Raw genomic sequence first — 15,217 nt, 5'->3', positions numbered from 1 at the left:
ACATATTGGTCTTATGTCAGATTTATAATTGTAAGGACCCTCATGTTAATCCCTGTCTGTCCCATGTTTTTTCTATTATTCTGCTATTTCAATTTTTGTACCTGGACAAATAATAGGACCTACATCTTTCGGATAGACTTAACCTTTATTTTTTTTCAAAATGAATCTCTAGTAGGAGGTTCAATCAATGATCAATGATGACATGCCTTGATGGACTTGGCTGTCGGCCAATAGACTGTTTTAGATTGCCGGGCTTTATCAATGGATTGTGCTGATTGGTCAGGGTTTTGTCTGGATTTATCCTTACTCTGTGAGACCGTTTTTTTGCTTTTAGTTTTTGTTTGATCAAGAAGCTGGAGGGCCAAAGCCCTGATCTCTCTCACTTACCTAATGAACTCTGTCAAAGGTTCAAAGTAAAGACCTTTCTCTCTCTGTAATCTGATTGACCCACAGGGAAGCTCAGTCCAGCAACAGCTACAGGCAGGGCCAGATGTTTAAAAAGCCCTCTTTCAAATCTCGTGAGGGGAGCTCTGTTTTTTCTCATAAACTAGGGGACATTCTAGTGGAGCTGGAGACAAATAATAATTACACAGGCCTGAGGTGGATCTTCTGAGTGAATGCCTAGGTTAATAAAAGCGAAAGTGACTCCCCAGAGGGAATCCCAAATTTGGGGTTTCAGACTGACTGTTCAGCCGGAAGATCCTAAATAGCCATCCAACTGGTGGTTCTCAATCATTCTGCGTCCTGGAACGACAGTCAGCTGGAAAAACAACTTCGACATCCGAAGCAAGAGCACTCAATCTTCTATCTCACATTAATCCTCTTTTATTATCTCTCCCCCTCCCTCTGCATGTGTGTGCCTTATATGTGTTGAGGTAAAAGGTGGGACAGCAAAAGGGGGGGATTAGTAGATTAGTTTGCTGTTATTCTAGCATAATTATTGCATGCCTTATCTCTATTGTTGTTACAAATAAACAGTTGTGTTTCACTCACAAACTGGTGCCTGTAAGTGAAGGGCCAAAGATCTCAGAAATTTTATACAAATGATTGGTTAATTCACTTGTGTTGGGACTCAGGGGTCTGAGGGGTGGAATTGACCATGCCTGGGTGTCGTAACATAATGAGCAGTTACTTTATAAGTCTCTTTAGTTAGGTTGTAATGATTAGATTAACCAAAGAAGTGCTTAAAAAAAGGTGCTGAAAATCAGTAAAGGAACAATACAAAAATGTTTAATTGACTTCAGATAACGTCTATCAATCATAAACATATCTTTTTGAAAAAAGCAGGCCGTTTCAGTAGTTCACAAACAATTGAACTGCTACAGTCCCAGGAGTTTCATAATGAAAGATTTTACTGGTGGTTCTGCGCATGTTGAAGTATTAGTCTAAGGCAAGCCTTCAAGATTAAATTGACCTGTAACTTGAAAAAAAATTTCCTCTGTCGAACACAGTCTCCGTCCTGGTGAATTTGTTGGCTGTGATTTACATTGTAATATTGCCGAATAGCCTTTTGACTATCTCCAAAATATTTTACATCACTGAAAACAGCAAAGAATTAACATACATTTCAAATTATTTTCATTTTGTTTTCACAGTCGAGGAAATTGAATATTGATGAACTTCGCACTCTTTCCGAAGCACACTGTTAAAAGTGCATTGGGATGTCAGATCCTTAAAGCAAAGCCAAGCAGTACTTTCCCACTTGCAGGATAGTTTAGGTTAAATGGGGAAGTTCAGCTCTTCAAGTGATGATTAATAAGGCTCACTTTTAATTAAAGGTGTTTAAAAAGATAGCTAAACCATGCCTGCTGGGTCCCGGCGTTTTCAATAGAAAACACTGGAAAGGAAGAAAAGCAAATTATTCTTAATCTTTTCTTGTTATTTTTGTCTTTTTGATTTCTTCTCCCCATATCTTGTGCCTTTCTCCAGATTTTCTGAATCTTAATTGCTGCTTGAAGGAGTTGAGGTGAAACTTCTGTTGTCTATTCAAAATAGAAAAATAGGTGGTTATTCACTGCTAAACTGCTTTGTACCATCGACTGGGGTTGCTGCTATATAATCGTAACGTGGCACAAAGTTCAGCCTGAGGCAATGGCTCGCGTCAATTAATTTCCAGCATCTGTGAAATACACCAGTGTTATTCCCCACTCCAAGGTGATTTGGGGGATTAAGGAAAGTGTAGAAAGAAGATTATGTTATGGTAGCGATGTAGAAAGAACCATTGCTTTCACAATTCATCTTGTCCTGCAGTTAAATGGTTTGTTTTTATATTGTTATATATCATGTATAATATTATTAATCTGCTGACAGCAGCTGTTGGCTGATAAATAATATTGTGCCATTGCTTCAAATGGTTGGAATATTTTAAAATGTAAAATCCATCATGTAGCTAATGTGATATTTATTGGTCTATCATGATTATTCAGTTAATTCCAATATTAATATTAAACATTTTGTGCAAGGTTTGTGATTCTTATTCTCATTCTGTTGTCACATTCAATTGCTTTCCTGTCAACATTTGCCATTGTAAATTGATTGGCCAGCATTCCCATTCAATTTTCTGTCAATTACTGTGATGTTCACAAGGACAATCCTACCTATTATTTTCATATGCAATTGTCTCCTTAAACTCTTGGGACGGGATTCCCCGGTCCCCAGCTGCATGTTTCTTGGCCGCACTCCATTTGCTAGTGGCAGGATTCTATCTTCCTGCCGCTTGCCAATGGGATTTCCCATTGTAATCTCGCCATGTCGCCGGGAAACCCATGGGCGGGTGCGCGCTGCCGATGGGAAAAAAGAGAGAGGATTCTGGCCTTCATCTCCACCTCCACCTCAAACACCATCTCTGCTAAAATGATTCCAGTGGGGTACTGGAAGGGCTGGTACTAAGTCACTGCTCACCTCAGGAAGAAAAATTATTCGTATTTGTCGGAGGAACAAAACAAAGAAAAGAAAACACATGAAAAATAACACTCTGCTTCAACAGAAATGTCGATACTTCCAACAAATTGGCAAAGTGTGTTTAAAATTGCAGAGCAAATTATGGAAAATCTAAAGATCTAAAGCTAGAGTGCAGATTCACCAATTTGAACTGCTTGGGACAATATGCATTGCAAGCTAATTTTCAACGTAAAGTAATATCTGTGTAAAATATGGTCTAATTTCAACTATTACGTTCTTCATGTGTATCTGCTTGCACCTTAACAAGTGCAAAGAAGAATCTGATAGTTAATGTCCCACAAGTTTGGCAAACCATCATGAAAGGTATCTTCAACTAAACAGAATTAGAATGCCTGGCAAACATCAGAGATGGCAACCTGCACACTTAGCTCCATTTGGAAAGAGTGATCTTTCAATGGTTAGTGAAGTGTACTGCATCAATATAATCTTTCACATCAGTCACATTTTGTGTTTTTCTCCTTTTTAATATCTGATACTATAATGAAGTATACACAACACTGGATACCTGGAATGAACGGGATGTCTTATGAGGAAAGGTTAGACAGACTGTATTCAGAGTTTTAGCATTATTAGTGTTTTAGTATTATTTAGTATTAGTAGACTGTGCTTTAATATTTGAGAGTATAACAAAGCATTCAAAAGGAACCAAACAATATTTGAACAGTAATTTAAAGAAAAACATTAGAGGAAATAATTCACAGTAATTGGAAATAATATTGGCAAATTAATAATATTAGCAAATCACCAAAACAACAGCTGACTACCTACCCCAATGACCAGATCTGGCTAATCCCAATCTGCTATCTCACCCACCCATCCACCTCACTACCTCACACCCCTACCCATATCACACTCCTACCCAATTACCCACCTATCCACCTACCCATCTCCCCATCTGCCCACACATCCACTCACCCACAATCCACTCACCCACCTATCCACCTTACTCACCTACCTATCCACTTACCCATCTAACCCACCTACCCGCCTCACCCACCGACCCACCTCGCCCGTTCACCCACTCACCCATCTACCCACGCATCCATAATCCACTCACCCACCTACCTACTCACCCAAGTACCCACTTATCCACCTACATACCTGTCCACCCATCCACCTACCCAATCACCGATCTGCCCACACAGCCACTCATCCACCTAGCCACTCGCTCTCTTACTCACTTCACTCACGTACACACATCACTTACCTATCCACACCCATCTACCCAGTTATTCACCTACCCAGACATTCACCTACCCACCTCACCCACGTACCCACCTAACCACTCACCCACCTAACCACTCACCCAGCTACCCACCTCAATCATCTAACTACTCATTCACCTACCCACCCCGCCTACTGTTGCTAATTTTGATGAGCGAAATACTATCCCACCAGCGTCACTAATAACGGTTACCAATTCTGCACCAGAGACGCCAATAATGTTGCCCTTCTTAATATTGAGTGGTATTGCTTTTCAGAGTCGCCAGGTATCAGATGATACCACCACAAGGTTCAACCGAATATTGATCAAAACCCCAACAACCAGTCAGTCAGTTCAAATTCAATAATGGTTTATTTACACACAAGATTAACTCACATGCAACATAAAAACACTACAAGCTAAATTATACCTAACACTACAACAACCTGTACTTAATTTAAGGCACCCGGCTTTGGTAGAGGATCAAGACCTTTGTTCGGACCTGGAGTGGCTGGGTCTGGAGAAGTAACTTCAGTTCTGCTCGGCTTATCCGTCTGGTAGCGATTGTTGATCTTGAACTTGCTTCTGGTCATGGTGCTGCAGTTGGCTTCAGGTATAGGCCGGGCCGAAGAGTGACGGTGTGCCAGGGCCAAAAGAGATCGAACACATGGCAGTGTATCTCTTTATCCTTTGGGGTTTTGCGTTCTTTTGGGCGGTCCTTAGCTTTGGACCCAATAATTTGACAGGCTTCGGTTACTGCCTTCGATTTGAGCCAATAAAGAGGCGGGTGCCTTGATGGCTGGGCGTATCCTCTAACCTTCTAAGTTCAAAGGAAGAAGTTAATAGAACCAACCATGATAATTCAATTCTTTAAGACCTGATATTATGCTGATGAATAACTCTGTACACATTCCAAGGCCAATATATTTTACCTGAGGTTCAGTGTCCACTAAATCCTGTTTTGTGAATCTTGAAGAACCATACATTACCAGAATGTTCTCATTTTGCTTCAGCCTATGACTGTTAGAACTTAACACTGGGCGTGTCCTGAGCGGTCATTGACTTTGGCTGTTTGGGCTTCCTGGGTGAAGGGAGTGGCGTCGATGTGTCTGGAATGGTATCTGATACCTGAGCACCAGTCCTTTGTTCTGGGGAAATGGGTCATTAGAATGCAAATTGGCTAGGGGTTTCGATACTGTCTGCTTCTCTGTCAGCAAATATACATTTAGGCTCTGGGTCTGCCTGAATCCTGTATTTGCCATATTTCCCTTGAGTCTTTGCAAGTATCCATGTTTCCTTTGTAAGTGGCCATCCCAGATGGCTACACTACCTACCACACAGCCACCTATCCATCGCTATCTTCCTTGCCCACTTCACCACTTGCCTATCCACGCACCCAACCACTTCACTCATCTAAACACCTCACTCAACTACCCACCTCACTTACCTACCCACCTCGCTCATCTACACACTCACCCATATATCCACCGCATTACCTACCCACCTCATTACCTACCCACCTCATTACCTACCCACCCATCCATTGATCCTATAATTCCCGAAAGATCTGTCTATCCCAGCCTTAAATGGAGTATCCACAACACTCTGCGTTGGAGATTCACAATCCTTTCCATGAAGCAATTTTCCCTAATCTTAGTCCTAAACGTTTGACCCCGTATCCTGATACTGTACACTCTTGTTTTACATTCCCCGACCAATGGAAACAATCTCTCAGCGCCCACCCTATCAAGCGATCAGAATCTTATATATTTCAATGAAATTGTCTCCTGGGGGTCTCTGATTGGGATGGGTGGGTCTCTAATGGGGGAAGTCTCTGACATGGGGGTCTCTGATATGGGGAGTATCTCTGTTGGGAGGTCTCTGATATGGGGGGTCTCTGATGCAGGGGTCTCTGATATGGGTGTCTATGATATGGGGGGGTCTCTGATGGGGGTCTCTGATGCGGGGAGTCTGATGGGTGGCCTGAGCGGAGGTCTCTGTTGGGGGTCTCTATTGGGATCAGAAGGGAGGGTGGGTTGCGTCACCCTCATGTGTGTGTGCTGTGGGGTGGTGGTGGGGGTGGGGCTGGGGGGCATGGGTGACCTGTAATCCCTGTGCTGATGGAGGAGGATGCCCATACTTGTCAGTGGGGGGGGGCGGGGGCTGGATTTGCATTCTAGGTTGGAATGGGTCCAGCTACCAGACATCGGAGCGGGCTGCCCTCTCAACCTTTGCACGGCATGGGAGAGACAATCGCTCCTGGGTACCAACACAGACAAGGAGAGATTCTACTCCGGCGGGAGAGCTTAGTCTCCCAAGGGGAGAATCCAGCCCGTTGCCTCATAAAGTCCTTTCCAATGTAACAAGGCTTCTTTATTTCTGTTCTCCAATCCCCTTGCAATGAGGGCCAAAGTGCCATTAGCCTTACTAATGGTTTGCTGCCCCTGTATGCTGAATTTCTGCATTCCATTAGCGCACCCATGTCTCTTTAAACATCAACACTTACTAGTTTGTCACCTTTTAAAAATTATTCTGCTTTTCTATTCTTCCAACAAAAGTGAATAACTTTACACTTTCCCACATTATACTCCATCTATCATCTTGTTGCCATCTCACTTAACCTGTCTACATGTCTTTTCAGTCTTTCCATGTCCTCCCCATAGCTTATCTTTCCATCTAGATTTATAACACTCGCAAACTGTGATACATTACGCTCTGTCTCTTCTTCTAGGTTATTAATATAGATTGTAAGTAGCTCAGGCCCCAGCACTGGTTCTTTTTTTTTCCTTTTTAAATTTAGAGTACCCAATTCATTTTTTCCAATTAAGGGGCAACTTAGTGTGTTCAATCCATTTGGGTTGTGGGGACGAAACCCATGCAAACACGGGGAGAATGTGCAAACTCCACATGAATAGTGACCCAGAGCTGGGATCAAACCTGGAACCTCGGTGCCTTGAGGCAGCAGTGCTAACCACTGCGCCACCGTGCTGCCCCCACAGCACTGGTTCTTGTGCTGCCTGCCAACTTGAAAAAGCCCCATTTATGCCCATTCTCTGTTTCCTGTCTGTAAATCAATCCCGTATGAGTGCTAAAATATTACCCCCAACTCCACGAGTACTTATCTTGCCGATTAACCTTTTATGTGGCAACTTATCAAATGTTTTGTTCTACTGGTTCCCCTTATATCTACCCTATTAATTATAACCTCAAAAAAGTCAAATTAATTTATCAAATTTAGCAAAACCTTGTTCTCTTGTCCTAATGTTTCTCTAAATGCATGATTAAGACTTCCTTAATAATTGTTTTCAGCATTTTCCCAACAACTGGGGCAGAATACTCCACCCCCCGTGGGGCGTCAATCCCGCCTGCGCCGTGTTCCGAATTCTCCGCCCCCCGAGATTCGACGGGGGCGGGAATTGCGCCGCGCTGGTCGGCGGGCCCCCCGCGCCGGTCGGTAGGCCCCCCGCGGCGATTCTCCAGCCCGCGATGGGCCGAAGTCCTGCCGCTGACAGGCCTCTCCTGCCGGCATGGTTTAACCCACCTCTCTTACCGGCAGGATTGGCGGCAAGGGCGGGCTTCGGGGTTCTGGTGGGGGGCGCGGGACGATCTGACCCCGGGGGGGTGCCCCCACGGTGGCATGGCTCGCGATCGGGGCCCACCGATCGGCGGGCGGGCCTGTGCCGTGGGGGCACTCTTTTTCTTCCGCCCCCGCCATGGCCTTCATCATGGCGGAGGTGGAAGAGACCCCCTCCGCTGCGCATGCGCCGGTATGACGTCAGCAGCCGCTGACGCTCAGGCGCATGCGCGGACTTACGCCGGCCAGCGAAGCCCTTTCAGCCCCGGCTGGTGGGGCGCCAAAGGCCGTCCACGCCAGCCGGTGGAGTGGGAACCACTCCGGCGCGGGCCTAGCCCCTCAATGTGAGGGCTTGGCCCCTAAAGGTGTGGAGAATTCTGCACCTTTGGGGCGGCCCAACGCCGGAGTTGTTCACGCCACTCCGACACACTGGGACCCCCCGCCCCGCCGGGTAGGGGAGAATCCCGGCCCTGATGTTAGGCTCATGGCCTCTAGTTCACTATTTTCCCTCTGTCTGATTTCTTCAAAAGCGGAGTAACATTTGAGAACTTCCAATCTGTTGGGACTGTTCCTGAAGCTGAGTAATTTTGGAAAACATTGCCAGCACATCCACAGTTTCTGAGGTTATCTCTTTTGGAACCCGAGGGTGCAGACCATCAGGTCCCAGAGATTTGTCAGATTGTAGTCCCTTAATGTTCTCCAATGCTTTTTCTCTGCCAATATTAAGTTCCTTAATTTCTGCACTCATTTTAGCTCTTAGGTTACCATCTATTTCTGCTATGAAACTTATGAATTTGCTGGGAAGACAGACGCACAATATTTGTTCAATGCAGTATTGGATGCGATGGTTCCAATGCTCGTTGGAAGATTTGTACCATTGTAAATCACATAAATTTTATGCAAAGCGATAGTGATGGGAGTGGGAAGGTGGGAAATGTGTAAAAGTAAAAGAGTTGGGGATGTGATAGGCTATCAAGTGATGGGTAACCTAAGCTAGTGAGCGGGCAGCATGAGAGGCACTCTTTCATCTCAGGGAGCCCCAAGATTGAAATCAGGCTTGTGCACTAACCATAACTCCATGTATTAGATTAAATTTATTTAACACACACCAAAAATTTCATAATGAGTTATAGAAAATGTTTAATCATTCATGTATAAATAGAGCTGTCATTAATTTCAAATACTAAAAGCGAAAGAAATATTTATGCTTATATTATAACCGGCATGAGCCCTACGGGGTTGGAGGAATTAGCCTCCTAGTGAGCCTCGTGGAGTAAGAGCTCCCCCGCTGAGGGGCGGGGTGCCCGTGGACAGGGCAGACTTTGGTACAAAAGTTGGCCAGACTTGGAACCGACACCTCAGACCCGACTAGGATCTGAAGAGTGTTGTACATATTATTACTTTGCAACAAAACTAGTTTCTCTGTGTTCACTCGCCTCGGACTCATCTGTGGTCACTAAAGCTTACCGGGGGGGGGGGGGGTTGTTGGGTTACGGGTATAGGGTGGATACGTGGGTTTGAGTAGGGTGATCATTGCTCGGCACAACATCGAGGGCCGAAGGGCCTGTTCTGTGCTGTACTGTTCTATGTTCTATATATAAAGTACAAAAATAACGCAGAAAAGCTCAACTTCCCATGTCCCCTGGTGTTGTAACCAAGATGGTCTTCCGGGTTAGGGTAACTTTGCAGGGCTTGCAAATTGAACCGTAGCAGTGTTTTGATTGGACATAGAGGGAGTGTACAGCTTTCACAGCTGTTTTGAGCAATCAGTGTGTACCTCACTTCACGTGAACTTGCTTTACATGTGTAGCACTTTAATAATGCCAGCAGGAGACAATCTATGTGGACGGAAATCAGAAGGCCTGCTGCTGGACCTCTGACCCCCTCGAGTGAACAGGATTTCCCGTCTCGCTTCCACGATGTCAAGAAGCCTGGCCAGGTTGGCATCCTCAAAGTGAGGAGCAAGTCTGCGTGATGCCATGCTTGTGTGTAGACTGGTAGTGAGCGGTGAGGGAGCGGTTAAAAGCAGATCCCCCTTGTTAGCGGAGAGCTGCCAAGGTGCTAGTCTGGCGAATCAGACAGCGAGACAGCCAGTCATGGCGAGAAGCTTGTGGAGGCTCATTTTCGGCACTAGGTGCTGTTAAATATGGGTCACGATCTTGCCAACGCAGCCATCAGGAGACACCCTGCCAATCGTATTCAAAATTACCTCCAGCATCTTTTTAATGCGTGACTAATGCTTGAGTTCATTGGCTTTGTTGACATGTTGAATACATGTTTCAACAAGCTTCCATTTAAAGAAAAGGAATGAAATACATATGTGTCCTGTCCCAAGGAACTTGAGGAAGAGGCACCACATGGGCTGGGCCAGCGGCACCGCGTGGGCTGGGGCAGCGTCACCGCGTGGGCTGGGGCTGTGGCACCGCGTGGGCTGGGCCAGCGGCACCGCGTGGGCTGGGGCTGTGGCACCGCGTGGGCTGGGCCAGCGGCACCGCGTGGACTGGGCCAGCGGCACCGCGTGGACTGGGCCAGCGGCACCGCGTGGGCTGGGCCAGCGGCACCGCGTGGGCTGGGCCAGCCGCACCGCGTGGGCTGGGCCAGCGGCACCGCGTGGGCTGGGCCAGCCGCACCGCGTGGGCTGGGCCAGCGGCACCGCGTGGGCTGGGCCAGCGGCACCGCGTGGACTGGGGCAGCGTCACAATATGGACTGGGGCAGCGTCACCATGTGGACTGGGGCAGCGTCACCATGTGGACTGGGGCAGCGTCACCATGTGGACTGGGTCAGCGTCACCATGTGGACTGGGCCAGCGGCACCGCGTGGACTGGGGCAGCGTCACCATGTGGACTGGGGCAGCAACACCATGTGGACTGGGGCAGCGGCACCATGTGGACTGGGGCAGCAACACCGCGTGGACTGGGGCAGCGGCACCATGTGGACTGGGGCAGCATCACCATGTGGACTGGGTCAGCGTCACCGCGTGGACTGGGGCAGCGTCACTATGTGGACTGGGGCAGCGTCACCATGTGGACTGGGGCAGCAGCACCGCGTGGACTGGGGCAGCGGCACCACGTGGACTGGGGCAGCGTCACCATGTGGACTGGGGCAGCGTCACCGTGTGGACTGGGGCAGCATCACCATGTGGACTGGGGCAGCGTCACCATGTGGACTGGGCCAGTGGCACCGCATGGACTGGGGCAGCGTCACCATGTGGGCTGGGCCAGCGGCACCGCGTGGACTGGGGCAGCGGCACCGCGTGGACTGGGGCAGCATCACCATGTGGACTGGAGCAGCGTCACCGTGTGGACTGGGGCAGCGTCACCACGTGGACTGGGGCAGCGTCACCATGTGGACTGGGGCAGCTGCACCATGTGGACTGGGGCAGCATCACCATGTGGACTGGAGCAGCATCACCATGTGGACTGGAGCAGCGTCACCACGTGGACTGGGGCAGCATCACCATGTGGACTGGGGCAGCGTCACCATGTGGGCTGGGGCAGCGGCACCGCATGGACTGGGGCAGCATCACCATGTGGGCTGGGCCAGCGGCACCGCGTGGACTGGGGCAGCGGCACCGCGTGGACTGGGCCAGCGTCACTATCTGGACTGGGGCAGCGACACCATGGGGAACTGGGGCAGCGTCACCATGTGGACTGGGGCAGCGTCACCATGTGGACTGGGGCAGCGGCACCATGTGGACTGGGGCAGCAACACCGCGTGGACTGGGGCAGCGTCACCGCGTGGACTGGGCCAGTGGCACCGCATGGACTGGGGCAGCGTCACCATGTGGACTGGGGCAGCATCACCATGTGGACTGGGGCAGCGTCACCATGTGGGCTGGGCCAGCGGCACCGCATGGACTGGGGCAGCGTCACCATGTGGACTGGGGCAGCGTCACCATGTGGGCTGGGCCAGCGGCACCGCATGGACTGGGGCAGCGTCACCATGTGGACTGGGGCAGCGTCACCATGTGGACTGGGGCAGCGGCACCGCGTGGACTGGGGCAACGGCACCGCGTGGACTGGGGCAGCGTCACTATGTGGACTGGGGCAGCGGCACCGCGTGGACTGGGGCAGCGTCACCGTGTGGACTGGGGCGGCGTCACCATGTGGACTGGGGCAGCGTCACCATGTGGACTGGGGCAGCGGCACCATGTGGACTGGGGCAGGGTCACCATGTGGACTGGAGCAGCGGCACCGCGTGGACTGGGGCAGCGTCACCATGTGGACTGGGGCTGTGTCACCATGTGGACTGGGGCAGCGTCACCATGTGGACTGGGGCAGCGGCACCATGTGGACTGGGGCAGGGTCACCATGTGGACTGGAGCAGCGGCACCGCGTGGACTGGGGCAGCATCACCACGTGGACTGGGGCAGCATCACCACGTGGACTGGAGCAGCGTCACCACGTGGACTGGGGCAGCATCACCATGTGGACTGGAGCAGCGTCACCACGTGGACTGGGGCAGCATCACCATGTGGACTGGGCAGCATCACCATGTGGGCTGGGCCAGCTGCACCATGTGGACTGGGGCAGCGTCACCATGTGGACTGGGGCAGCGTCACCATGTGGACTGGGGCAGCAACACCGCGTGGACTGGGGCAGCGTCACCATGTGGACTGGGGCAGCATCACCATGTGGACTGGGGCAGCGGCACCGCGTGGACTGGGGCAGCATCACCATGTGGACTGGGGCAGCGTCACCATGTGGACTGGGGCAGCGTCACCATGTGGACTGGGGCAGCGTCACCATGTGGGCTGGGCCAGCGGCACCGCGTGGACTGGGGCAGCGGCACCGCGTGGACGGGCGCAGCGTCACCATGTGGACTGGGCCAGCGGCACCGCGTGGACTGGGCCAGCGTCACCGTGTGGACTGGGGCAGCGTCACCATGTGGACTGGGGCAGCGTCACCATGTGGACTGGGGCAGCGTCACCATGTGGACTGGGGCAGCGTCACCATGTGGACTGGGGCAGCGTCACCATGTGGACTGGGGCAGCGTCACCATGTGGACTGGGGCAGCGTCACCATGTGGACTGGGGCAGCGTCACCATGTGGACTGGGGCAGCGTCACCATGTGGACTGGGCCAGCGTCACCGTGTGGACTGGGGCGGCGGCACCATGTGGACTGGGGCAGCGTCACCATGTGGACTGGGGCAGCGTCACCATGTGGACTGGGGCAGCGTCACCATGTGGACTAGGCCAGCGGCACCATGTATACTGGGGCAGCGGCACCGCATGGACTGGGGCAGCGTCACCGCGTGGACTGGGCAGCGGCACCGCGTGGACGGGCGCAGCGACACTATGTGGACTGGGGCAGCGTCACCATGTGGACTGGGGCAGCGTCACCATGTGGACGGGGGCAGCAACACCGCGTGGACTGGGGCAGCGGCACCATGTGGACTGGGGCAGCATCACCATGTGGACTGGGTCAGCGTCACCGCGTGGACTGGGGCAGCGTCACTATGTGGACTGGGGCAGCGTCACCATGTGGACTGGGGCAGCGGCACCGCGTGGACTGGGGCAGCAGCACCGCGTGGACTGGGGCAGCGGCACCACGTGGACTGGGGCAGCGTCACCATGTGGACTGGGCCAGCGGCACCATGTGGACTGGGGCAGCGTCACCATGTGGACTGGGGCAGCGTCACCATGTGGACTGGGGCAGCGTCACCATGTGGACTGGGGCAGCGTCACCATGTGGACTGGGGCAGCAACACCGCGTGGACTGGGGCAGCGGCACCGCGTGGACTGGGGCAGCATCACCATGTGGACTGGGGCAGCGTCACCATGTGGACTGGGCCAGTGGCACCGCATGGACTGGGGCAGCGTCACCATGTGGGCTGGGCCAGCGTCACCATGTGGACTGGGGCAGCGTCACCATGTGGACTGGGGCAGCGTCACCATGTGGACTGGGGCAGCAACACCGCGTGGACTGGGGCAGCGGCACCGCGTGGACTGGGGCAGCATCACCATGTGGACTGGAGCAGCGTCACCGTGTGGACTGGGGCAGCGTCACCACGTGGACTGGGGCAGCGTCACCATGTGGACTGGGGCAGCTGCACCATGTGGACTGGGGCAGCATCACCATGTGGACTGGAGCAGCATCACCATGTGGACTGGAGCAGCGTCACCATGTGGACTGGAGCAGCGTCACCACGTGGACTGGGGCAGCATCACCATGTGGACTGGGGCAGCGGCACCGCATGGACTGGGGCAGCGTCACCATGTGGACTGGGGCAGTGTCACCATGTGGACTGGGGCAGCGTCACCATGTGGACTGGGGCAGCGTCACCATGTGGACTGGGGCAGCGTCACCATGTGGACTGGGGCAGCGTCACCATGTGGACTGGGCCAGCGGCACCATGTGGGCTGGGCCAGCGGCACCATGTGGACTGGGGCAGCGGCACCGCGTGGACTGGGGCAGCGTCACCATGTGGACTGGGCCAGCGGCACCGCGTGGACTGGGGCAGCGACACCGTGTGGACTGGGGCAGCGGCACCATGTGGACTGGGGCAGCGGCACCATGTGGACTGGGGCAGCGTCACCATGTGGACTGGGGCAGCGGCACCATGTGGACTGGGGCAGCAACACCGCGTGGACTGGGGCAGCGTCACCGCGTGGACTGGGCCAGTGGCACCGCATGGACTGGGGCAGCGTCACCATGTGGACTGGGGCAGCATCACCATGTGGACTGGGGCAGCGTCACCATGTGGACTGGGGCAGCATCACCATGTGGACTGGGGCAGCGGCACCGCGTGGACTGGGGCAGCGTCACTATGTGGACTGGGGCAGCGGCACCGCGTGGACTGGGCCAGCGTCACCGTGTGGACTGGGGCGGCGTCACCATGTGGACTGGGGCAGCGTCACCATGTGGACTGGGGCAGCGGCACCATGTGGACTGGGGCAGGTTCACCATGTGGACTGGAGCAGCGGCACCGCGTGGACTGGGGCAGCATCACCACGTGGACTGGGGCAGCATCACCACGTGGACTGGAGCAGCGTCACCACGTGGACTGGGGCAGCGTCACCATGTGGACTGGAGCAGCGGCACCATGTGGACTGGAGCAGCGTCACCACGTGGACTGGGGCAGCATCACCATGTGGACTGGGCAGCATCACCATGTGGGCTGGGCCAGCTGCACCATGTGGACTGGGGCAGCGTCACCATGTGGACTGGGGCAGCGTCACCATGTGGACTGGGGCAGCATCACCATGTGGACTGGGGCAGCGGCACCGCGTGGACTGGGGCAGCATCACCATGTGGACTGGGGCAGCGTCACCATGTGGACTGGGGCAGCGTCACCATGTGGACTGGGGCAGCGTCACCATGTGGGCTGGGCCAGCGGCACCGCGTGGACTGGGGCAGCGGCACCGCGTGGACGGGCCAGCGTCACCATGTGGACTGGGGCAGCGTCACCATGTGGACTGGGGCAGCGTCACCATGTGGACTGGGGCAGCGTCACCATGTGGACTGGAGCAGCGGC

The sequence above is a fragment of the Scyliorhinus canicula genome, chromosome 9, assembly GCF_902713615.1.
Source record: "Scyliorhinus canicula chromosome 9, sScyCan1.1, whole genome shotgun sequence".
NCBI lineage: Eukaryota > Metazoa > Chordata > Chondrichthyes > Carcharhiniformes > Scyliorhinidae > Scyliorhinus > Scyliorhinus canicula.
The sequence above is the reverse complement of the archived record's forward strand: the minus strand, read 5'-3'. Positions refer to the sequence as shown.